At 52.9% G+C, this 25,068-nt stretch overlaps 1 long non-coding RNA gene across 2 annotated transcripts in view; it reads right to left on the minus strand.

Annotated features, from left to right (window-relative positions):
* Positions 1–1,794: 1,794 nt before the first annotated feature.
* LOC143685815 (uncharacterized) overlaps positions 1,795–25,068 on the minus strand; it is a 77,931-nt gene continuing 54,657 nt past the window's right edge. For both annotated transcript variants that reach the window (XR_013176755.1, XR_013176756.1), the window contains 2 exons: positions 2,738–2,827; positions 1,795–2,600 (listed from right to left, as the gene is read on the minus strand). This is a non-coding gene — a long non-coding RNA (uncharacterized LOC143685815). The remainder of the gene's footprint in view (positions 2,601–2,737; positions 2,828–25,068) is intronic.

The following is a 25,068-nucleotide window of genomic DNA, read 5'->3' on the forward strand; positions in this document are numbered from 1 at the left end:
TGGGATGGCTCACAGATTTAAAGGGGAGCTGTAGGAACCAGAACGTCGGGGCCAGTATCGTTTCCCCGTGTCTGTGCCCATGCCTATCCCTACGTCCCTGCCTCTATCTCTGTCTGTCGGTCCCTCTCACTGCCCCCCACCCAGTTTCCAGCTTTGCTTACGTCTGTGGCTGACAATCTCTCTCGTGCATGTGATGGTGAAGATGGCCAGCGACCCCTCGGGCTGATGTCTTCCCACTCTGGCACCTTCAGCAAGAAAAGTTTCCTTCTCGGAGGGCCCATGGGCCAATTCCAAGGAAGAACTTTGGCCCTGCTCTCCTGTCCCCTTCACCCCTTGGGCCAATCGTTCTTGCCCAGGAAATGGGTACTGTGACAGGCCAGGTATGAGTGACATGCCCGTCCCTAGGGGCTCGGGGAGGCCGAGGTGCATTAACAGCAGCCTGTCTGGGGGTTCGACTTCAGTTCTGGGAGGGGCTGGGGAAGGCACTGGGGATTCGGGGGTCCGGTCGGGGTAGAAGAGGAGATTGGAGAAAAGAGGGAGAGGAACTTTCACTTCCCAGCGGGGAAGTCCTCGTGGGCCAGTGTCACTGTGGGAACTCGCTCCAGACGGGCCCTCCGGACACGCCGCCCCAGCCAGGGGACCCTGCCCTACCACGTGGGAGGTGAGTGCCCGGAGCTGGCGGCTGGCGCCTCATCCTGGCCCTCGGGGGAACGGAGCTCAGCGGGATTCTTGATGCTGGCGCACCCCTACACTTACACATACATGTGTACACACTGACACCTCTCACACACATTCACTCCTGCCTACTCACAGTCACACACTTGCTCACACATACACACGCCTACATTTGCACTCATCTACTCACACGTGCTCTCACACACTCACACACATTCTTGCTCACGTTCACACACAGCTACTCTCACACACTCACTCTCACTCACTCTTGTGCTCCCACACTTACTCCTACACACTCACACACTCATCCAGACACCTACTCTCATGCACACTTCTGCACACAGCCCTCTGTCCCGTGGTCCCTTTGGAGGCTCCGAGGATGACCGCCACACCGCCTCCAGCACTGGCAGCAGGGCAGGCCCAGAAGCTGTACCCTCCACCCTCCAGACAACCGGACAGTCCCCGGTGGACAAACTTCTGTCCCATTTCTAATCCCCATGAGGAAATTTCCATTCCCAGGGAAGATGAGAACAGAGTGAAAGTGGGCAATCGCCTCTAAACTACCAGCAGCCGGGGGCGGCGTCCTATGGATGACAGGGAACGGGATGGAGTGTCTGTGTCACACTGACCCGCCTTTGAGCCCCGAGACCGAGCCCCCAGCTTCCTCATCCGCACAGTGAGGCCAACACGCCTGCCTCCAGGGTCCCCAAGGGGATGCCCCAAGAGAGCACAGCCCCCCAAATGCAGTGCCTCCTGCATGGGGCAGAGCCAGCGAGGTGGGCTTCCTTCCCCAGCTACAGAGCTTCCAGCCGGGCCCCAGCTGGGTGGCTCCCTGTGAGCTCTGGGGAGAGAGACCCCGGGCCCAGCAGAAAACCCAAAAACCTCAGGGTCACTGGTGCCCCAGAGCTCGCTCCCCAAGCAGCCAAAGAAGGAAAGGAGCTCTGATTCCTCCTGGCCCAGAGGCTGCACTTCCCCTATGGGGCTTGGACAACCCCAAACGACCGCCCCTCATTCTCCCTCTGCCCGTGCACTTTCCTCCCCTTCTCTACCTTACACTCCCCCCTCACAGGGTCCCAGCCACTCTCACCACCCTCAGGCAGCCCTCCAGGCTTTGGCTCATATGCTCCCCCACCTGGAATGCCCCCCTTCCTCTCCTCACTCAACAAGGCCTTTGCAAAAGTCACCTTGTCCATGAAGTGTCCTGACAACCGTGGCCTCACTCCGGCCCTCTGGTCACCTCCTCGGGGCACCCTGCCACAGGCTGGGTGTCTGTGTTACAGTCCCTGGCTGGTCAGAGGCAGAAGGGCACTGGCTGTGCCTGAGCTGCCCTTGCAGGCCGGGGCTCCTCTGTGTCAGCGACAGCAGGTGTTCGGGGCCCGCTGGATTGAATCGTGGGGACCGGTCACGAGAACAGTTTCCTCGTCGCCCCTGGGAATACATCAGCTTTTGCTCTCCCTCCAAAACCTCCACATCTCTCCCAGAGAACACGCCTTCTCTGCTAGGTGATATTTATGGGGAATGAGTCAAGCACATCAAAACGTGAGGTGAAATGCCTCTTAAAATAAATACTCTCCCAACAAGTCAATCCATCTAGGTTGGATGGGCTTAGCTGGCCGCCGGGTAATGCGGGCAGGAGCAGTGGGGGTGAGGGGTGGGCACCCATGGCTCCGGGGCCATGAGGGGTGGGGCGGGGCAGCGTTACCCCATTGGGCACTATGGGAAAGCATGGAAATGACGCACATCACTTCTCAGCCTCTCGGACTCGGATTGCAGCTAGAGACGAAGAGGTCATTTTAAAGGCAGGCTGTGGAGTGGCAGAGACGGGCTGAGCAGTGCTGAGCCTCTCCATCCAAGCGGCAGGGGGAGGAGTCAAGGTCACCGACTAAGCAATGCCTCCTTCGGTGCTCCCTCCAGCCGGGAGGGTCCTGGGAAATGAGAGAAGCCAGGGTGACAAAGGGTCCCAGGGCCTGGGGTGGGTCTAGCCAAGTGAGCTGTGCTCATTGGAAGTCATTGGGTGTAGCCCCTGCATCTTAGCACCTCACTAACCTCCCCGCCCCCCTACCTTGGTCTATGACAGCTTCTTCCATTGTCAGTGTCTTCCCAGGGAAATAGGCATTCAGGTGGGTGGCCCAGGTACCACTGGGCTCTGTACCTAAGGAATAGAAGAATAACTCTGGCTCCAAATTCTAACACCTCCTATGAGGAGGGTCAGCCCCTTTCTCCTCCCAGAGGGGGTCTCTCCTCTGTCAAAGACCCACATGCACCAGCAAATGCAGAAAGCTTCACCCAAACACACATTATCAGATGTGCAGATACCCCAGAGCACACACACACACACACACAAGCATAACACATGCACACATACACACCCATGCACATACACACAGGCACCCAACACACCCACACAAACACATGCACATACATCCCCACGCATATGCACACATGTCCAATACACACACGCGCGTGTGCACGCACACCCACACTCACATGTACACACACTCAAACTATTCAAATATATCCAAATTCCTCTAGCACAGCCACACAGAGAAACAAAACAACCCCACGCTTGGTTTACACCCTTAGTTGCCAGAAAAAGCTTGGCAGCATTTTTCAGGAGCTGGGGAGGACCCAGGGAAGACGGGAGAAGATTCTTCCCCACCCACCAAAATTTCCCTGAACAATTCTCAAAGACTCATAATCCCAGTCTTTTCGTGCTGATGCCCATCACCCCTTACAGGGGCACCCTTAGGTGTAGCTTCTCCCTTTGATCTCAACAGTTTCAAAGGGGCAGGTCAGGGCCTTCTGGACCATTTTGCCAGGAGAGAGGAGAGGAGAGAAGAGGAGAGAGGCAGGCAGCTGGGCAGGCGGCTTCTGCAGCATGAAGAGCAGGTCAAGAAATGTAAGTAAAGCTGCTTGTGCCTGGTGCCCCCTCCCCTGGGGCACCCCATGAATTCAGAACAGATGCTTTGGAGGATGCCCCAAGCTGCATTCGTTTAGCATCCTTTGACCTTGAGTTGCACACACACCTCACCGGCTGCCTTCTCTCTGGTCTAAGGCAGTTGGGGACCTGGAACTGAAGACGACTAAAATGAGGTCGTTGGCTGAGCCAGTAGACAGAGGGTCACGGTCTCAGTTACAGGTAAGATTTTTGCTGCAAGCAAAGTCCCGTTTCTTCAGGCCACAGATGGGAGAAGCCAGGGTTCCTCTATTTTCTTTATACTGACCGGGGGGGGGGGGGGGGGGGGGAGGCTTAGGTATCTGTGAGAGGGTCTCTTGTGCATTGCACTGGGGAGATCTCCTGTGACTCCAGTCTCTGTGCCATTCCTCTTCTCTGCCTCTCCTTCAGGGCAGACTCATCTTGCAGGAAAGGACCAGCAGGATTCCAGCCCATTTCAGCAGGTGTTCAATAAGGAGTGTTGCATTAGTGAAAGAACTAATGAATGTGCAACCCCTAAAGAAAATTTTCCTTAAGTACATATCTTTTACTTTCCTCTTTCTCTCCCAGCCTAAAAGTGACAGCTCCTCTCTGTCCCACCTGCTCAGGTGCTGCAGTATGCCTGTTCAGAACCTAGCCCCCCAGCCCTCTTCTGAGCAGATGCCTGCTGCTCTGAAAAACATGCTCCAGTGTTCCATGTTCTTTCCCTTCCTCTCCTATCATCCTCTTTTCCTTTAATCCAATCCAGGAAGTAGCTGGGATGAGGATTGGTGGAGGGACACTGCTGGTCCCTCCCACCTACAACCCCCACCCACCACTGGATGGAAGACAGCCTCTAGTGCCCGCCTGCCTTGCAATCTCCCACTGTCACTGGGTGAGAGCTCCCAGCACCGGCCCTGCCCAGGAACCCAGGCTCCTGCACTGGTAGTCTTCATCCCCCACTAAGCCACCTGACTAAAGGCTGTGAGGGGGTCTCTGCACATCCCCACCATCCTGGCCAAGTCTACATCTGAAAACTGGCTGCAATGGAATGTACAATAGAAAAGGAAAGACCTTTCCCCAAACTGTCAGACCAAAACCCAGCCCCAGGTACAGTGTGGATACTGGAGAACTTTCCCTTGGCCCCTCTCAGCCAAATCCCTCTGGCAGGGAACCAAGAGGAGGGAGGATGGAGAAGGACCCTCCTCTTCTCCCCAGAAGCCCCATTTGATGTCATCTTCCCCAGAACTGCCTCCCTGGACAGAATCACATCCCTCAGACCTCCCTCCCTGCTCTTCTCTCCCACCTGGAAGCCTTCTCTCCATTACCTCTGAGAAGGAGCAGATGAACTAATTCACAGCACAGCGTTAATCACGCAACAATAACTTGGCACTTTCACTTTCACAGGAGTGTCTCTCTGTGTGATGGGGCAGATGCCTTCAATCCCAGAGGCAACCCACGTCAAGTGTGCCAAACGGCCTTGGCTGCCTGAAAGACTGTAAAGAGAAGTCTTCTGAAGCCACCTCTGGGCTCTATGAAGAAGAGTGTTCTAATTGATTGATAATGTCTGCCTTGGACACTGAGGGTGAAAGCCGTCCAGGTTTGCTCGGTATTTGACACTCTGGCCCTAAATTGAAAGCACCCAAGTGGTGGAATTTCAGGAACAATTGAAAGTGGGCTCTGAAGGCCCTGCCCTCAGTATACCAATGGGGTTGGCTGACTCGGCCAATCCCTGGTTGCTTCTCCAGCTCTCCACGCAGTTGACCAAACTGGAATCAGAGAGAGAAAGAACTTCTGTCATCACTGGCTTCCCGAAGTCCCTATGGAAAACACACTGGAAGGATGGATGAGCTTGCGTCAGGAAAGCTGAGCCCTGTCTGGGCCAGAAAAGTGGGTATGGCTCAGTGACTGGGAGGAAAGAAGAACAAATGTTTCCTTCTCCATTCAAGGTCAGCACTGGGTGAGACATGTTCCTGATTAGATTCTTGCAGCTGGAACAGTGGTTTTCAAACAGGGTTGTGCACTGAACTCACCTGGAGAGCTTTGAGAAAACACCAAGGCCTGGGGCTCACCCCAGAGATTCCACCTTAAGTGGTCTGGCTATACAGCATGGCCTGGGATTATTTTAAACTTCCCCAAGTGTTTCTAATGTAGAGGCAATGTTCAGACTACTGGGCTAAAAAGAACCTTGAGAAATCACTTAGGCCAGTGTTTCTCAAACCATAATAGACACACAAATCATCTTGTAAAAATGAAAATCTCGATTAGACCTGGGGTGGGACCCGGATCCTGTGTCTCTAACTAGCTCCCAGGTGGTGCTCATGCTGTTGGCCCCAGGACAATTTTAAGGATTTAAGCCAGTGGTTCGCAAAGTGTGGTCCCAGGGATCAGCAGCTTCCATATCACCCAGGAACGTGCTAGGAACGTGCTGGAGGTGGGAGCCGGGGGGCTGCTAGAGGGTGGGAAACACCGCTACAGACCATTTCCCTGCCTCCGGGGCACCTGCTTGCCTGGCCTGCAAGGTCCATTCAGAGGAGGCCTCTGGGAGGCAGCCCCCTCGGGGTCCAGCCAGGTGAGAACAAGGGCGAAGGAATAAGTGAGTCCAGATGTCAATTTCTGGCAGAGAATAAATGCACAAATTTCTAGTTTTCAGTCTTCAAAGGAGAAGGAAACAACACCTGAAACATACCAGGAGAGCTGAAATTCAATTCTGAACTAAAAATGCGCATTCTTTACCATTATCTAGAAGGCAACTGGGAGGAAGGCCATTAGCATGGGTTTTCTGGTGGCCTGCTGTTCTCACCAGCGGGGGCAGCGAGCCAGAAGCCTTGTGGTCCCCATTTCCCTTGTTGCAGTTATGTGGCAATAGCTCCGGTGCACAGAAGGCCCTGTGCCACATTCTCCCACCAGAAGTGACTTCCAACTATCTGCAGAGTAGCCAGGAAGGCATCAGGGCTCAGGAGGTGCCAGCTTCCTAAGGGGCAAGGCCATCTCTGATTCTCAAGGGAAGAACTCAAAGCCAGCAGTGCCCATGGAGACAGATGTCCCCAGAGGCTGGGGCCTGGGGCCTTGGATGGGGTGGGGTGACACCCACGGTACATTTCGAAGGAGGTCTGGCATCCTGGGTAGACCCAGTCAACTGGAGGGAGCCCCCCATTCTAGGGGTTGAGTTGGCAGGGCAACTGCTCCTGTCTCTCCCCTGCCTGGGATGCAGGGAGCCTTTGTAGAATAATGTGGACAACTTGCCCTGGAACCCATGTAGCAAGGCCAATCTCAACTGGAACTAACCTTAGCACGCAGAAGGACCCAGGAAAGGGGACGGTCAGATTTAAGTAAGGTTGAACCATAATAGGGCTGGGCTGGGAAAGGAGGGGCGGGCAAGGGGCCAGACAAGAGGGGTTCCCAGAAGTCAACAGAGGCTACTTTTACCACCACCCCCCAAAAGGACAAGAAGACAGCTGCCATCAGGGGAACAGTCTTTTTGGAGAGGAAGAGGATGTATTTCTCCTTCCTCACAGCCTGGTTCTCTCCCTCTCCTGTCACCCACCTCCCTTCCTTCTCTCCCATTTTCTTTCTCACTCACATGGACACAGAACAGAAGAAACTTGAGTGGGATGCCAGTGTTTGAAGCCTCCCCTGCCACCTCCCGTCCCTCAGCCCCTCACACAGGTCAGACAGAATCGTTTGTCTCAGAACAAGAGAATAAAATAATGGGTTTTGAGCAGGGGCTTTCAGTCAGACAAACCTGGGTTCAAATCTCAAACCCAACTCCCCCCCCTTATCAGCTGTGTGGTTTGGGGACAAATCACATAACCACTCTGTGCTCCTTTCCTCATCCATAAAATGGAGAAATCTCAGACCTTCCACTTAGGGCTTAGAGAGGGCTTAGCAGGGTGCCTGGCACAGACAGGGCACCTAACACATGCACGTGGAACTGAAAGTGTGTGAACCCCTTCGAGCCCTCACAACCACTACCTTTCAGCTCTAGAGTCGATGCTTCCAGTGAGATGTGCCTCTTCCTTCCTTTCAGTGCCAATATGAGTGAGAAGAAAAATGGGAAAGAGGGAGGGGGGGGAGGAGAGGGAATGAACCAGGCTGGGAGGAAGGAGAAGCTGCAGGGGTGAGACTGCTGGCAGGGGTGGAAGAGACCGGGCATAGCCCGGGAAACCATGCCATCGGGCAATTCCAGTGTCTCAGGCCACTCCTGGCCACCACCCTTCCCTCCCCCCCCCCCAAAGTGCAAGTGATAACCCTTCTGTCCAGGCACAAACCCCTGTGCCGGTGGGGGAGTCCAGCCCTGGCTGAACAAATGCAAATCCACTGGGCAGGGAGGTTAGCAAATGGAAGAGAGCACTAAAGCGCGAGTCTGCAGACCCCGGCACTACTGTGCAAACCCCTTCCCTCCTTCTCCATTCCTGCACCCAAAATCCTTAGGCACCGCCTGTGGCCAGGCACTGGGGGCACGCTAACCGATGAGACAGGCCCCCTGTCCTGGCGTGGCTCACTACCCAACAGCCATCTTGTTGAGCTGCAGGAAATGCACATGTTCATTCCTTCATCAGGACCAGAAGCTTCCAGGCTCCCTGCTGATGAGGACCCCTGCTCCCAGAGCTGATGCAACCTGGAGCGGCCTCCCCCAGGCTCCAGGATACCCACTGTATTTCTCTTCCTATTCTTTCCATGCTGTCTGACAGCCTGGCTGCTGCTGGCTCCCTGGGTGGTCTCTGCCTTCCTTTGCCTTCTTTGTCCATAAACCCCATTATGTGAAATAGCCCAGGTGAACCTCTGGGCCTGACACCTAAGAAACCTCTTACTGGCTGCAGGTCAGTTCCTTAAAATGCTGTTACGAAGACAAAAGGAAAACCAGTCAACAAACACTGAAGAGTTGAAGGCAGCACATAAATTGTCCTAACAGGGGCGGGCCGCGGTGGCTCAGCGGGCAAAGTGCTTGCCTGCTATGCCGGAGGACCTCGGTTCGATTCCCGGCCCCAGCCCATGTAACAAAAACGGAGAAACAGAATACAATAAAACAAGAAAATGTTTCCCTTTCTTCCTTCCTTCCTTCCTTCTATCCTTCCTTCCTTCTCTCTGTCTTTCCTTAAAAAAAAAAAAAAAAAAAAAAAAAAAAAAAAAAAAAAATTGTCCTAACAGCCAACTGGGCACACTGGGAAAATGACCTTCAGAGCATCGGGTTGTTGCTTTCCCTCAGCCCCCAACCCCCCCCCCCCCCCCCCCCCGGCCCTGGGTTGTCGTGGGCTCTTCCCACAAGCCCTCCAGGGACCATCAACAGGCTTCCCACAAATTCTCACAATCTCCCCTCTCAACATGCCCCTATGGCCCGAGGTTCCCACCCCATCCTCACTGATTCCAGTTTAGATTTCCTTCTACACTGCGGTCATAGGGGAACTCAGAAACTGCCCGGCCCTTGGGAACTTCGCAGAGTGGGGAGGGAGGGAGGAGGCACCTGGAGGCAACATGCTCACGCTGGCCCCCAGCAGCCTCTTTAGCACTTCTTCTTCCCAGCAATAGCCCCCCAAAACAACCCAGCTCACTGCCAGCTCTTCCCTTCTTGCCTGGACAGTAGGGATCAGGGGCAGTGGTGGGAGGGAAAGTAACCAGCCAGGACACACCTGCGATCCACCAGCAGCTCAAGAGTTCTCTCTGTGGGGTGACAGTTGTTCTATGCATTCAGTTGGTTTTTAAAAATGGCTCTTTGGCGCCTACTACTAACCTGCACTGTTGGCTCTGGGGGCCCCTAACTCTTCCCTGAGCTCCAGCTCTGGGGCACGGGAGGGTGCATGGGTCTCGAAATGTCTTAAGGGTCCAGACCAGAAGACCCCGTTCACCTCCAGATGTCCAGGATCAAGTGCTTGCTCCCACCTGGCCACTGAGATGCTGTAGGAGGGGCCAGGCCGCGGCTCTGGGCTGCGGGAGGCAGAACTTTTTCAGCCCCAGGACTGCGGCAACTTCCCCTAAGAGAGGTGGGCACACTAGCTCCCTGGACACGCCGCCTTTCCTGCCTCTCATCAGTCACGGAGGTCTGTTGCTTTACTCCACTGGTCACTAATTTGGGGTATAATTTAAACCTTTAAACCTGCGTTAAGCATACAACTCAATGATCGTCAGGGTCTTCCTCAGCCTTTCAGTCCGTCGCTGGTCTTTTTTGGGGTCACCCACGCCACTCCCTCTTCTATTCTGTGCCTCCTTGGAGAAGAACCCTCCATCCCTCTGCTGAAGTTGCCCCTTCTCTGCCTGAGCTCCAGGGACCTCCAACCCCACTCACCGGACTCCTGCTCTGTGTTCCTGATCACAGAGGGTGACGTTGTCACCGACCCAGTGCCAAGCCTGACGCCGCCAGGCCGAGGCTCGCCATCGCTAACAGCTCGGGGTCCTGGTTCCTCACCTCCACGACCCTGTAAGGCCACCACCGCCACCCTCACCGGCCTTCCTCTGGTGCTGCTGTCTTGACCACAACCCCAACTCCCAACTCTACGTGACATCCAAAGGAATCCAAGACACACATGGCATCCGCCACGCCCTGCTCAAAATCAATCCCTTATTAAGGTTCCAGAAGGCTCCGCCCGTGGGTGCTTCGCTGAGGTCACTTGCAACTTTGGAATGTGACAATGGCTGGTGGTCCCGGCCTCTGTCCCCAGGTCACCCCAGCCGAGATTGGAGAAGTAAAGTGGCAGTCAGGATTCAGAGGTACCGCCAGTTCTCCTGTCAGTTTCACGCTGTCCCTGTGGTCTGTGGAGTCTCACTCTGAACTGAATGAACTGGTCACTGCATTGGGCGTCAACTTCAGAGACAAAGAGGGGCCCGTGGGTCAACACCTCCCTGCTCAGCCACACACTGGGGCATGTGGGTAGCTTTGCCTTCCCATTTTGTTGCCAAGAGAAAGATAGACAGAGAGAGAGAGAGAGAGAGAGAGAGAGGGAAAGTTGGCTTTTCATCTCCAATGGGTAAAAAAAAAAAGAGGCAATTTCATCTATTTACAAAATAGGATTACAGTTTTGCAGAATCCTGCTGGGACCTGGGGGGAACTCTGAAAACACATTCATTTCGTTTCATCCTCATCAGAGCTGCCTGCTGCCCCCCTCCCCCATCCCACCCTTAATACTCCGGGACTGCACGGGAGCGGGGGCGCTCCAATTTCTGACCCTCGGCAGGCGCTGCCGCTGCTCCTCGCCCACCCGGACCCCTGGCAGGGAGAACCCCGTCCTTGGTCACAAAATGTACTGGAGAGGAAGCGGAGCGGGCAGCCCTCCCAGGAGAGCAAGTCCGCAGGCCAGCATGCCCCCCGCCCCTTCCCGAGGCCTCGGCGCAGCCCCTAACCTGCGAGGGAGGAACAATTGATTTCCCTCCTGGACCCTGGAAAAAAGAAGCAAGAACAAGAAAAGCCAGAACGAGGGAATCAAGCTATTGCAAGCGGTGCTTGGGCTCCCATAAAATAAACACATTGGGCAAATTGCAGTCTCACTTTGGAACAACTAATCTTAATGCAAAGCCTTTCTTCCCTGCACCAGAGGGGGAGAAAGCCATAGTAAACAGCAGAGGGGAAAATCAATTTCTAATGCACTTTGTTCACTGAATGAGGGAATCTCAATCCAAGCCTGTCCTTTCCTGTCTTCTATTAACTTTGTCAGTTTCCCACCTCCTGGAAACTGTCCTGGGAATTGCTGGCTTTGCAGGATGAAGTGGGGTCGGAGTTTGGGAAGGTGACTCAGAGGAGGCAGGCAGCCCCTTGGGCTTTGAACTCTGTGGCACTGGGCTGGGGGGCAGGGAGGGGCCTCCTGTTTGGCTGAAAGATACAGACTATAAAGGCCTTTGAGAGCCTCTATTTCAGCCACCTCCTTTTACAGATTAGGAAAATAAAGGGAGCAGCAGAGCCTACACAAAGGAGCTCAGTGGATGGGAGACCAGATGTCCTGTTAGCCAGGGTGGGCAGGGCTGAGCAGGAAGGCAGTCTGCGCTGCACTTCCTGGGATGCTGTTGCCCGAGGACGAATGAAGAACTCTTAAAGGGATAATGGCTTCGTAACTCAGGTGCTATCGTACTAGAAGCCAGAGGGGACCATCCCCTCCTGACTGTAAATCTCTGGGGGCAGCTATTGGTGGGAAGGGGAAGAGAAGCCAAGGGGGGCTCTGGATGCCCCTGAAACAAATCCAGAGCCCTGGCGAGAGGAGTGCTTAGGATCTAATCGCATCTAGGAGGGGCCATAGGGGTGCCCTTCAGATAGTAAATCTCTCTATTACCAAAGACGTGTCCTTTATGGGCAGTTCACAGGCTTGGCGGGGCCACCCCAGAGTATGCTCCAGAAACCTGATGTCTCCCTCGCTACGCCCATCTGTGGTGGAAGGTGACAAGTTGGGGAGGCAGGCTGGCCTCCACAGGGAGCCTGTGGGCCACTGGCCCTCTAAGAGGGAGCCGGGAGGGGCCACAGCCCCGTGGAAGTCACCAATCCCTAGGTCTGCCAGAGTTAACAAATGAAAATGCAGGATGCCCAGGTAAATTTGGAAAATGTCTCTAACTGCCCAATTTTTGCAGTTTATTGAGGAAAAGAAAAGCAGAAGTTGGGATATTCAGGATGTTCTGGCAAGGCCACAACAGCTCATAGGACATGTCTCGTGTATGCAGGGTGCCTGGTAACCGCACCCCTCCTGAGCCCCAAGCAGGCATGCGGGAACATGCTATACCCCCAAAATGGGGCCTCCTCCTTCTCGGGCGAACTCCAGTCAGGGTCGACCTGGCCATCCGGGTGTGTTTGCTCAGTGTCTCCAGTCCCTCCCTCACTGGGGCAGCAGTCCCAGAAAAGAAGGACCTCCATGAGTGGCTGATAGTCAACTTGTGCTCTTACCCCACTCATCCCAGGAGGACTTCCTGATAGAAGCAGGCTTTGAGGAAGAGGGAAGGGGAGGATTTACACACACCACAGAGTTCCAGCATCAACTACATTTACAAGTTTGGGGATAGCCTCAAAGGATCAAACAACTAACATTGGAATTTAAAAAGTGGCAGATGGTTAGTTTTAGGTGCCTGGGCTCCTCTGGCTTGCTGGGCAAGCTCTGGCCAGTCCCAGGACCTTTTGGAAACTCACTTTTGTTACTGATGAGCTGGGGCTGGGAGCAGTCCTGCCCAGCCCACAGGGTTGTTTTGAGGATTGTATGGGATGAGGGAAGTGAAAACACTTTTAAATAGTAAATTCCCACTCACCGAAACACAAGCTACTGACAAAATAGGGCATGAATGGACATGGAACCCTGTCTAAACATTTAAGTGCTTTGTCTCCATGTCTCTCAATTAATGTAACGGTCACCAGCCTGTGGGCAAGTACACGCTGCCCCACGTACAGCCCGGGAAGCTCAGAGGTCCCACGTCTCCTGGCCCCACAGTTGGCAAATGAAAGACAAAACCTAACTCCCCATCCAGTGCTCATTCATTCTTTGTTTCAACAAACATTTGGTGAGTGTTTCCAGCATTCCGAGCCCAGTGAAGGGGCATCGGAGATGAAGCCGTGGATGGAAGGGGCCCATGTCCTGCCCTCCTGGAACGTGCATTCCATTGGGTCACAACCATAAGAGAAATCATCATTTACAAAGCATTTCCTCTGCGCCAGGCACCGTGCGAGCAGCTCCAGCTGGTGCAGGAGCTAATATTATTCCCGCATCTTATAGATGAGGAAACTGTATTCGAGATGTTAAATGACAAGCTCAGAGTTCCCCAGTTAATAAGCGGGGGTACCTGAGTTCAAGTCCAGGGTATTCCACACTGCAGGTCGTGCACTTTGCCACCATGGCATACTGTACACAAGAAAAGCTTTTACTGTTGTTGTTATTATCATTATTACTAAAAACTTACCCTGAACTCCAGTGATAGCTGTCTAATCAACTGCTTTGTCAGGTTTTAGGAGTCAACTTCATGAAATTTAGAGAGAGGGAGAGAGTCACTGGGTGCAGACTCCTGAAAACGCTTTGCAGGAAGGAGCTTACATTTTTTTTCGTGCCGAGGGTGGGAGCGGCTTGCAGACAAAAGGGAGAGAAACGGGACTTAACATTTATGATCTGCGCCATTTCCAGGGCGCCTCTGCTGCATCCCATCTCCCCAGATCTCCCCGGAAGAATCTGTTCTCCTCACTTAGAGCGAGCGCAAACCCATCTGTCGGGCGGGCCCCTGGAGCTCGGGGCCAGAGTTCAGAGTCAAGGAGAGGAGGGCGGCCCCGCCCCAGGCGCAAACCGGCGCAGGCTGCAGCTGCAGCCGAGGAAGGAAAGATGGCTAGCCTGGCCTGTACATTAAGAAGCGTATAATTATGCATAATAAAAAGACGCTGGCCCTTGTGTATATAAACACAGCTTTGACTGAGTACCCTTTCCCAAACAGCCCTTCTGGCTCGCAACTGCTGCAGTCAAGTATCTGAAACATATGTTCGCCACCAAGGCCTCCGGGGCAGTGGGGATGGAGAAGGCGGGGGTGGGGGTGCAGGAGACGGTGGCCCGTCTGGGGAAGGGGGTCTGGGCCAGAGCTGGAGGGCCGGGGGAAGGGTCTTTACAGTGAGGATCAAGGCCCCCACCCCAAGTCCAGCTGTCATTCTCTTCTGCCCCCTCCCGCCCCATGTTCAGTTGCCCCAAAGACAGGGGGCTGCCTCATTTCTCCAGGAAAGGGGGCGAAGGGGAGCTGTGAGGGGCATTCGCCTCCAGGTCAGGGATATTCTCTGGTTTGATTTGAGGGTCCCCTCATTCAGTCGACATTGATTTGCACACCCATCCCCTGCAAAGCCCCGCGCCCGATGATGCAGGAGAGGCCTGCATCGGCCAGGGGTCTTTGCAGCCGGGTCCGCCCAGCAGGTGTGGTAAGCCCTCACCTGGTCAAGGCCCCAGGGTCTTGGGTTTGCCCACCTGCCACTCGGGCCCCGCCCTCTGTCACCAGCTGCCCCCTGGTCAGAGCTGTGGCTCCCGGGCTGGTACTCGGTGCTCAGAGGCCAGGCCAGGTCCCACTCCCGGTCCCCAGCGACCCCCCACCATCCCTTTGGAGGGCCTGGTCTCCTCGGTGGTGGGCTCTGTTCCTGCCTCCCCACCTCCCCAGACTACCCCCCACTTCCTGTCCTTGCTGGGAGGGCTGGTGCGGAGCTCACTCCAGACCGGGTGGCAGGAAGGGGGCCGGGCTGGTGTGCTCCGTCCCCGTCGTGGATCTGCCTTGGGCAGCTCGGCCCAGCCGAGCTGTGGGCTCGGTCCCTGCAGGGGAGAGCACTTGGTCTCCTCCTCGGCCTGCACCAGGCAGAGAGCCCCTTCCCAGCAGGCGTCGGGGGCAGCCTTGGTCTGGGTTCCCCTGCAGGCAGGCCCTGAGCCGAGGATGTCGTGCCTATAGTTTATTCGGAAAGTGACCCTAGGAAGCAAGAGCAGAGGGGAAGGGACAGTGAGACGGGAAGCCCAAAAGGTCAATGAAGACTGTGTTCTTGGGTCACTGTGGCCTCGGGACTCCATTGGGGGACCGTCGTGCCTCTGTCCACCAGCTCCCTGAGGCTCCCACGTTGCCAGCTGCACCCGTGGAGCGGCAGGGCCAGTTCCCACCTCTGGAGAAAGGCCTGGGCAGAGACTCAGGGACCCCTGGGGTGCAGCGGGGTTAGCATGAATGGACTGCCCCCCACTGCGACAGACAAAACCGCAAGTATCCAAGGATTGGGACGCAAAAGGTGCTCGCCGAGTGAATGAAAGAGTGAAAGAGCGACTTGAAGAAGGTTTCAGGACCAGGGTCTGGGGGTGGGAACCTCGCCCACCCCTTCCGCCCAAGGACAACTCCTTCGTGAGCCCAGCTTTACCTCAGGAAACAGGGCTACCCCAGGCCACGGTAGGACTGTGAGGCACCCCTCGTGCCGAGAGAGGTTCCCTGCGGCCCCAGCAGGAGGGGTTTGATCGGCACAGGGGCGGGGAAAGCCTGGCAGCTGTGAGGACGAGCAAGTGAGAAGAGGAGGGCAGCAGAAGTGGCTGGCACAGGACCTGCCATCCTCCCAGTGCCACGCTAAAAGGAGTTAGGACCTGATTTTATGACACGCACACAAGGGACCCCCTCCTCAGTGACTTCCGACAACTACGCGAGTTAGGCCACATTCACAGGTTCAAGGCACCGTCCCCACCAGGCTGCCCTCATGTCACACACCAGCCACGAGTTTGGGGGTTCCCAGGTCCGCCTTCCCTCTGGGCAAGTGGCAACACACTCGGGGACTCTCATCTCCTTCAGGTTCAATAATCCACCAGAACGACTCACAGAACCCAGGAAATGATATCCTTGGGATTAGAGTTTTGTGAGAGCAAAGAGAGGACAAATCAGAAGGAGCCAAAAGAAGGGACACAGAAGACCAGGGCTGGGAGGATTCCCAAATGTGAAGTTGCTGTGTCCTCTCCTCCTGGAATCAGAACGCATCACGTTCCAGCTCACGGAAGCTCCATGAGCTTCGGGGTTCAGAGATTTTATGGGGGACTCCTCATGTAGGTGTAATTGAAGGAATCATTGTCCACATGGTTGAACTTCATCTCCAGCCTCCAACCCTCCCGGGAGATCCGCAGATGTGACCCGGCTCAAAGCCCCAGCACTGGTCACCTGGTTAGTCCTTCTGGAGTGGGGAGCCCCCTGCGCCATTCATTATCATAAACCATCAGGCGTGGTCCGGGGCCACCAATGAATACCAAATCACTTGGGAAATCTCAAAGGTTTAGAGGTCGACCCCCAGCCCGGGAAGCCTATTCCAAGCGCAGCCCTGTCCTTGGGAAAAGCTAATTCATCACTCAGCACTCTCCTAGGCACAAGCCAGGCGCTTAACAGCTCATGGCTTGGACAAGACCAGCTGCGATGGGGCTCTGACCTAGCCAGGAGCAGGAGTGCCCACGAGTTCCTCTCCCCACCCCAGTCCAAACACGACCTCCGTCTGGGACAGCGAGACTGAGGATCACAGCTCCAGAATGTGAGAGGCCACAAAGGGGTCAAGGAGAGGACTGAAATGAGCAGCTCTTGGTTGAGAAAGATCCAAGGGTTTGTGAGAGAGCGGCTGGGAGCAGGGAAAAGGTTGGTGGTTTTCCATCACGGTGGCCCCTGAGCATTTGCACCACATCTGCGTCTTCCCTTCTTATACGGGGGGTCTCCTATGTTTAGCAGGAAGGAGCAAAGCAGCCCGTTACGCACCCAACAGCCCCCAGCAGTAAAGAACTATCCCCCCAAAATGCCACACACCCCTGATGAGAAACCCTGAAAGGGGCCCTAGGGACTAGCCCAGGTGAATAATCTGAGGGTCTGATCTAGTTATCGTTTGGCCAGAGAGAAGAGAGGGAGGCAAGTAAAGGAGGAAGGATGGCTGCCAAGTTTCTAGCCCTGGTGCCCAACAGGCCAAATGTTTAGGGATATAATGGGGGGTACGAGGTTAAAAGTGCCTGGGGACAACTGTGGGGTGATGAAAAATGGGTTTGGATGGAGACAGTCTCGATGTGCGGTTGTCATGGGAAACCATGGTGGGGCCGCCCAGTGTGGGCACCACTGAGCTGAGCTGGGCTTTTACAGATGCAGAAAAAGGTCAAACAACCAATCACTCCTCTCAGCCCCCTCCCCAACATCGCCGCCCCCTCCCCAGAGCTCCAGCGGCTGAGATGGACAGGTGCGTGGCCCAGGCACAGAATGAGGGGACTGGGCAAGAAGGGAGAGTTCCCCTTGCCCCTCTGACATCTCCCTTTAGCTCCGCATCGCAGAGACATTTTTTCACACATCCGGTAGCCAAAGGGGGATGAAGATGCTAATTTCATTTCATTAGATCCCAGCAGCCTTCGATTACAGCAGGCAGGAGGGAGGAACTGGAGCTGATGTGTTTTAAAAAGCTGCAGTTTTGCGCTGTTTTTTAATTTAATGCTGCCGGTAAAAGATGCTGCCTTAGAGGAGCTAATGATTCTCGTGAATTATTTTCGTTGATTTATACACCCCTCCGACTTTAAATAACGAGGGAGGAAAGAGAGCCGGGCCCCCCGGAGCTGGGAGCCTGCAGCTGGAAGACGAGGCTGCTAAAACTCCAGGATATTTTTCTTTGAATTATGTTTCCTTGGTGCAGGGCAACGCCAGCCACCCATCCCTGTCCTCAACCCCCAAATATTGGGCATTTATCAACACTTCGCCCATGTGGGGCACCAGTGCCTCAGACCTTCCCCTCCCGAAGCCATGTTACTCCTACTGTCACTTGCAAAATAATAACCATTCGTATATTTGCAGTCTGTACTGAGCCAGATCCTGGTCTAAGCACTTTATCTGCAAAAACTCAAATACTCACATCTAGGCTGAGAAGTCACTGTGACTTCCCCTGCATCCCTGAATAGGAAATGAAACTCTGAGAGGTTATGGAGTTTGCTCAAGGTCACACAGCTAAGAAGCAGCAAAAGCTAGAAGCAGGGCCATTTGGGTTTGGCTCAAAATTGTACTACAGGTCAGCAAGAAATGGATGGTTCCAGAGTAGAAGCTCCTCCCCTTTACTTCCAAGGACCAGGGACCCCAAAGAGTCCCTGTTGGCCAGAAAGGTTGCAATAGAGACCAAACGTGAAACTCTCCTTCCCAGACCCCAACATTGATGGGCATCCGACCACACCAAGTCCTGCTTCTGCAGCTTGCCCAGGGCCCTGGGTCTGGATTTCAGCACGTGCCTGTTGGCCAGGAGAGAGAATGCGGCAGTTGGAACAAGTACCCATAAGGAGCCTCCATTTATCTTGATTCACCACTTGCTCCACCAGGGAAACGTCTCTCATCTACCAGTGCCCCTTTGCTGCCTTCTTCCCTTCAAAATAAAATCAGAGACAGCAGCAAAAAGCATTAAGCCCCTTCCAAATTTCCTTTCCTCATCTGTCATGTCAGAGCCAGAGAGAGCCCGGCTGCTGCAGCCCGGGGTTGTGGGGAGAATCTCTGCACAGGCAGCAGCAGGCGACAGATGCCAGGCTGGGAAGGAGCCCGGGTCAGGAGACCAGGAGGAGGCCCCAGTTTTCATCCCCAAGAAGTGGGGGCAGCAATTAGAGATTCAGTCCAGCAGGGAGCTTTGAAAAAGGATGGGCCAACACAATCAGAAAAACTATCACGGGGAGAGAAAAAGAGGCCCCAGGAAGCCTCGTGACTTTCCCCATCAAAGGAGAAGCAATCAGCTATATGCAAAATCCTGCAGATTTCCAACCCAGGCTTATCACCTGGGCTCCCTGAAGTGTGAAGAACATGGGCTATGGAGGCGGATGCCCTGGGTTCAAATCCCAGCTCTGCCACTTACGAGTCGCATGGGCTAGGGCAAGACATTGAACGCCCTTCAAACTCAATTTTCTTGGATGTAAGATGGGCCTGGCAGGAAAATGGCATTCTCAAACCAGGCGACCAGGGAAGCTTGACAAAGGAACCAGGACCAGCTACATAATCTGCAGGGTTCCTTGTTAAGAAATTATTAAGAATTTCAAGATGGGACATCAGAGCATTCGACCAAGCTTAGGACCCTCCATGCAGTCGTCCAAGCGGTCCATATGGGTCATCCAAGCGGTTCACATAGGTCATCCATGGGTTCATACAGGTCATCCAAAGGTCCAGACAGGTCATCCATGGGTCCAAAGAGCTCCCCCAAGCGGCCAGGGTCTCGCTTGGGCTTGTGTTAAGGTGTCCACCAGGCTATTCATCTGAGGGGTCATTGAGCTGGAGGGTCTACTTCCAGGCTCACTCATGTGGCTGCTGGAAGGAGGCTTTGGCTTCTTACCACATGGGCCTCTCTAGATACGACAGCTGGCTTACCCCTGGAAGAGTGATCCCAGAAAAAAAGAGAAACAGAGAAGAAGATGCAGTCTTTTACAATCTCATCTCAGAAGAAGCGACGTACCATTACATCTGCCACATGCTCTTAGTCACACAGACCAACACCAGGGCCAGTGGTGGGGGGACCAGCCAATTGTCCAAAGACCAGGAGATGAGACCACTGGGGTCCACGTGCATCCTGGTAACAACAGGATCTCACACTTGATGTGCACCAAATTGAACTTCTGAAATCCCCTATCCCCACAAAACCTGCTTCTCTCGCCATCTTCCCCAGCTCCATCATTGGCAAATCTGTCTTTCCAGTTGCTCTAACCAAACCCTTGGAGATGTCCTGGGCTCCTTCCTCTCTTTCCATCAAACTTACATCTGATCCTTCAGTGACTCCTGTTAGCTCTGTCTTCAAAGTATTGCAGGATTCTGATCACTTGTCACCACCTCCACTGCTACTGTGCTGGTTTAAGGCCCCTTGTCATCTTTCTCATATTGTGCAATGGTCTCCTAAGTGGTCTCCGTGTCCACTCTTTGTGCCTCCTACAGCCCCATCCAGCAGCCAGAGTGACCCTGTTGAAATGAATTACTCTTACACTCAACATGAGAGTAAAAAGTCCTTATGGTGATCTACAGGCCCTACACTTCTGACCCCACGCCCCAATTTCACACCCTACCAGCTCCTCCCCATGCCTGCACACACTCCATCTAGCCCCACTGGATAGTCCACAGACACCCCAGGCACACTCCTGCCTCAGGACATTTGCACCTTCTGTTCCCACTGCCTGGGAAGCTCCTTTTCCAGGTGTTCACATGATTTTTCCCCTCATTTCCTTAAAGTCTTGATCCAATACCACTGCTTCCCTGCTACCCTATTTATAAAATCGTACCCCTGATACCTCTATTCCCTTCCCTGCTTTGTCTTCCTCCTTGGAACTTTTCATCACTTCAATTCCATGTTCTACTTATTTTTCTTACCTTTTGTCTGTCTCTCCTATTAGAACAAGTCCTGCAAAGGTGAGGATTCTTGTCTGCTTTTTTTTTTTTTTTAGTGCTCTATTCATAGCATCTAGAATTGTGGCTGATTCGTAATCAGAGCTAAAAAACATTTGTTGAATGAACAGAAGGAGGAAAAACGTGGGAAGATGTTCAGTTATCTATTGCTTTGTAACAAACCACCCCAACCTTAGAGGCTTCACACAACAACAATCATTTATTTAGCTTCTGAATCTGCAATTTGGGCAGGACTCAGGAAGACACTTGTCTCTGCTCCAGGAGGCCTCGGCTAGGGTAGATTGAAGGCAGGGGTGATTGAACAGCTGGGGCCTGGAATCCAAACTCACTCATTTATATCTGCCAGCTCTTACCAGCTATCTGGGACGTCGGCTGGAGCCATCAGCCAGAACATCCATGCTTGACCTCTTCATGTGGCTTTTGACCTCCTCATGGCATGGTGGCTGAATTCCAGGAACCACAGTCCCAAGAGACAGGAAGCCAAAGCAGCCCAATTAAGGCCTAGGCCTAGAAATTGGGAGAATCCCATTTTGACCATAGTCCATTGGTCAAGTCACAAGGCCACATTCAAGGGAGGAAACATCGACCCCTACCTCTTGATGGGATGAGTAGTGTTTTCATTTCCTGCCTGCTAAGCAAATACCATGCAATGGGTTGGCTTAAACAATGGGAATTTATTGGCTCATGGTCTTGAGGCTAGGAGAAGTCGAAGTCCAAGGTCATCAGGGCGATGCTTTCTCTAAGAACACTGTGGCATTGTGGGGCTGGTGATCCTTGGTCCTCTGCTTTTTTGTCACATGGCAGTGCTTCCCCCGGCTTCTCTGGGTTCCATGGACTTCCAGCTCCTTCCTGTGGCTTTCTGACCATGTGTCTGAATTTCATTCTGCTTATAAAGGACTGTAGTCCAGGACAAAGACCCATCCTGATTCACTTGGGCCACATCTTAACTGTAGTCACCTCATTCAAAGATGCTATTTACAATAGGTTCTCACCCACAGGGATGGATTTAGGTAAGAACATGTTTTTCTGGAGTACAGTGGAATATATATATAGCTCCAAGCCACCACAAACCGCAAAGACTTCTAGTGTTATGTTTTAAAACTGCTGAGGAAAGGAAAAGGCAGATAGCACTTAATGGGCACCTCCATTGTATCCCTTTCACTCCGATTCCTGAAAACTTAGACCCAAACCTGTTCCAGTCCATAGCCTGCTAGGGCATGCATTTTTAGTCTTATTTCTGCTCTACTTTACCTCCTTTCTTCTTTCATCCAAGTTTTTAATTTATGTCAGTCGTCTTATATCTTATGCATTCTTTTGGTCTGCCTTAAATCTTTTCTAGAAAAAGGGAGAGTACAGAGAGCAAAATAAATGACTGCTGTTCAGGTAAATACCCACAAGGATGACATCATTAAAAAGCAGATACTTTCCTAGAAGGAAATAGGACAAACCAGCAGGGAGGGAACAGACAGGAATGCAGAACTAGGCTGGTACAGGCCACTCACAAGAGGCAGAGAGCCAAGGGCGGGGGGGCACCCAGGATAACCATCTGGAGGGACAAATTAGAGAGCAAGATGGACAGAGGCTGGTGATGACCAAATCCTCTCCCCATGTCTAGGTGGACATGTACCCTTTTGAACCCAAGGAAAGGCCATCTGTTGGCCTTTCTGTTCACCAGAAGGAAAGGTAATTGATGGTGTTTGGCAATGGCCAGAACCGACTTGTCAACCACCCTGGAAGAGGACCCTCCAGCCTCAGTCAAGACTCCCCAACTGCCGCTGCATGGAACAGGCACCAAATGTCCACACCCGGCTCTGCCCAAATCGCAGGCCCTTGAGCATAAGAGGTGCTTGTTATTTCTAGACATTAGGTTTTCAGGTGGCTCATTGTGCAGCAACAGATAACAGGGACATCTCTGTTATGTTCTTTAACCCCACCAAAAACTCAGGCTCCTCACCTTCCAGGGCCCACCCAAGTGCCCGGCATGGAAAAGGGACTCCACTATTGGGAGGTATGAATGTTACTGCAAAGGAGGGCAGGTAAGAAGCCAAGACACAGCCCATGTCTCTAGCAGACCTGGAAGACCAAACAAGTGTGAGGATGAACACGTGGTCATCTACGCACATAAGGGAATGCTACTCAGTCACAAAAGGGGAGTGAAGAGCTGACCCACTTCAGTTTTACTTGGATAAGCCTGGAAAACATTAAACGAAAGAAGCCAGCTTCAAAAGGTCACCTATCATACGATTCCACCTTTTTTGGATAAAAAAGGTAAACCCATGGAGGCAGAATTCAGGTTGGTGTTTGCAGGGGCTGGGGGAAGGGGGCTGAGTGGAGGGTGTTTGCTAATGGGTACAGGGTTTCCTTTCAGGATGATGAAAATGTTCTGGAGCTAGTCAGAGGTATTGGCTGCACAATATTGTGGATGTACTAAATGTCACTGAATTGTTCATGTTAGAATGGTTAATTTTATGTTATGTGAATTTCACCTCAATAAAGGAGTGGAACTGCAGCAGACCATGGAATATATATTCCTTCATTCAGAAATTGCTTATGGAGCTCCTGCTGCATGCCTGAGGAAGGACCAGAAGGAAACTACAGTATTGGGGTGGGGGGGTGCAGACTAAGTCCGAAAGGGGACATCCCCAAGGCTCACCCTAAGGCCATCTTTGCTCCCTCTCTCCCTTCTCCCAGGACTCCCATCTATGCCATCCAGCTCTGTTACTGTCTCTATCCCCAGCCAAAGTCCTCCCTGAGTCCCCCACCTTTACACCTGTTGGGCCTCCTGGTGTTTCCAAGACCCCTCTGCCTTGACATGCCCAAATCCAACCTCATGCCCGCCCCCTAACTTCTCCTGCTCTCCCAAGCTCAGTGAGAGCTCGTGTCCATCCAGGACCACGAGTGACAAACTGCTGGCACTGTCACCACCTTCATCCCCCCACATCCTAAATTCACTGAGTCCTGACGGTTTTATTTCCTAAATACGCGTCCACTGTTCTCCCACCCTGCTGCTGTCACAGACCATCACCTGTTGCATGAACCATTGCCCACACTTAACTGCCCCGTGATGGTTTGCAGCTATATGTACCCCAGAAAAAGATCATGTTCTTAAGTTTAATCCACTCCTTTGGGGATATATCTACTGTGGGTGGGACCTTTTGATTCGGTTATTTCCTTTTGATTAGGTAATTCCCAGGTGGGTCTTAATCCTCTTACTGGAGTCTTACACAAACAGGATGAATATGGAGAGAAAAACACAGAAGAAATTCCCAGAGAACCAGAGAGAGGACACATAGATGCTCAGAAAGAAAACCACAGAAACAGAGAGAAAGGTACTGAAGCCAGAAACTGGAAACAACAAACCCGAGAGAGAAGGGAGAGGCCAGCAGACACTGCCATGTGACAGAGGAGCTGAGTATGGCCCGTGGCTGGTCTTTGGGGAGAAGGCATCATCCTGGTGAGGCCTTAATTTGGACATTTTCATGGCCTTAGAACTGTAAACTCGTAAGCTAATAAATCCCCATTGTTAAAAGCCAGTCCATTTCTGGTATATTGCATGTCATCAGTGCTAGCAAACTAAAACACCCCCTCTTACCTATTCTCCATACAGAAACAGTGAGCTTTTCACATACAAATCAAACCATGTCACCTCTCTCCTTAAAACTTGCCGCTGGCTTCCTACTGCTCTTGGGACCAATGCTGGTGACCTGCCCCGACCTTCAGTGGGTTCTGCATGATCTGGCCCCTGCTCTCCACTCCCACTTCCCCTCATTCCACTTTCACCCTCCAACACTGTCCTGCTTCTGTGTTTCAATCACACCAGCTTCTTTCAGTTCCCCAAATTCTCCAGGCTCCCTCCTGTCACTGAGCCTCCATGCTCTTCCTTCAACCTGAGACGCTGTCAAGCTTAAACCCTGCCCTGCCCCCACCCGGGCACACTACTCAGAAGCCTTTCCTGATCTTTCTAACCAGGCCAGCACCCCTCTGCCCAGCCCCACCAGTGCCACAAGCTGTCTCTCCTTTGTGGCACAATCTCTATTGCATTTTATGTTGATGTGTATTATCCCTTGATGACCGTGTGCCTTCTGTACTAGACTCCAAGCTCTTAAAGACCATAACTGGTTTTGGTACCATTATAATTCAAGAAGCTAGTCCAAGTGCCTGACCCATAGTAAGCCCTTGATAAATATTTGTTAAATGGACAAGAAAAGTGGATAAGTTGCTGTTGAAAGGCAAGAAAGTTAATGATAGTTAATAGTTGCTAGAAAAGCTGGGTAACATTTCATGGACTAGGTGAGCTGACCTTGAAATATGAACAGATTTTGTATTTATGGAGTTATTTGGAAGGGCATTCCAGGTATGTGGAATGGCATAAGTGAAGAAGCAGGGGTGAGTGTGTGAGTGAGTGTGTGTGTATGTGTGTTGGGGGAAGCAAAGGAGAGGGACCAGACTAGATAGAGAAAGGTGTTGCCCCAGGTCATTCGGCAGATGGATCATCAAGGATCGTGAAGCCAGATCAAAGAGTTGGTAGGTGAAGAGGTTGGGAGATTTCAGAGAAGGGTGGTAACTCCAGGCTGGCACTCAGCAGAATGAAAGGAAGCAAAGTCTTGCAGAAAGGGAGTAGGACATGGGGACATGGCAGCTGGGAGGCTGTTTAGGGCACTGGTCAGTGGTCAGGTAAG

The sequence above is a fragment of the Tamandua tetradactyla genome, chromosome 6 (genome assembly GCF_023851605.1).
Source record: "Tamandua tetradactyla isolate mTamTet1 chromosome 6, mTamTet1.pri, whole genome shotgun sequence".
Taxonomy (NCBI): Eukaryota; Metazoa; Chordata; class Mammalia; order Pilosa; family Myrmecophagidae; genus Tamandua; species Tamandua tetradactyla.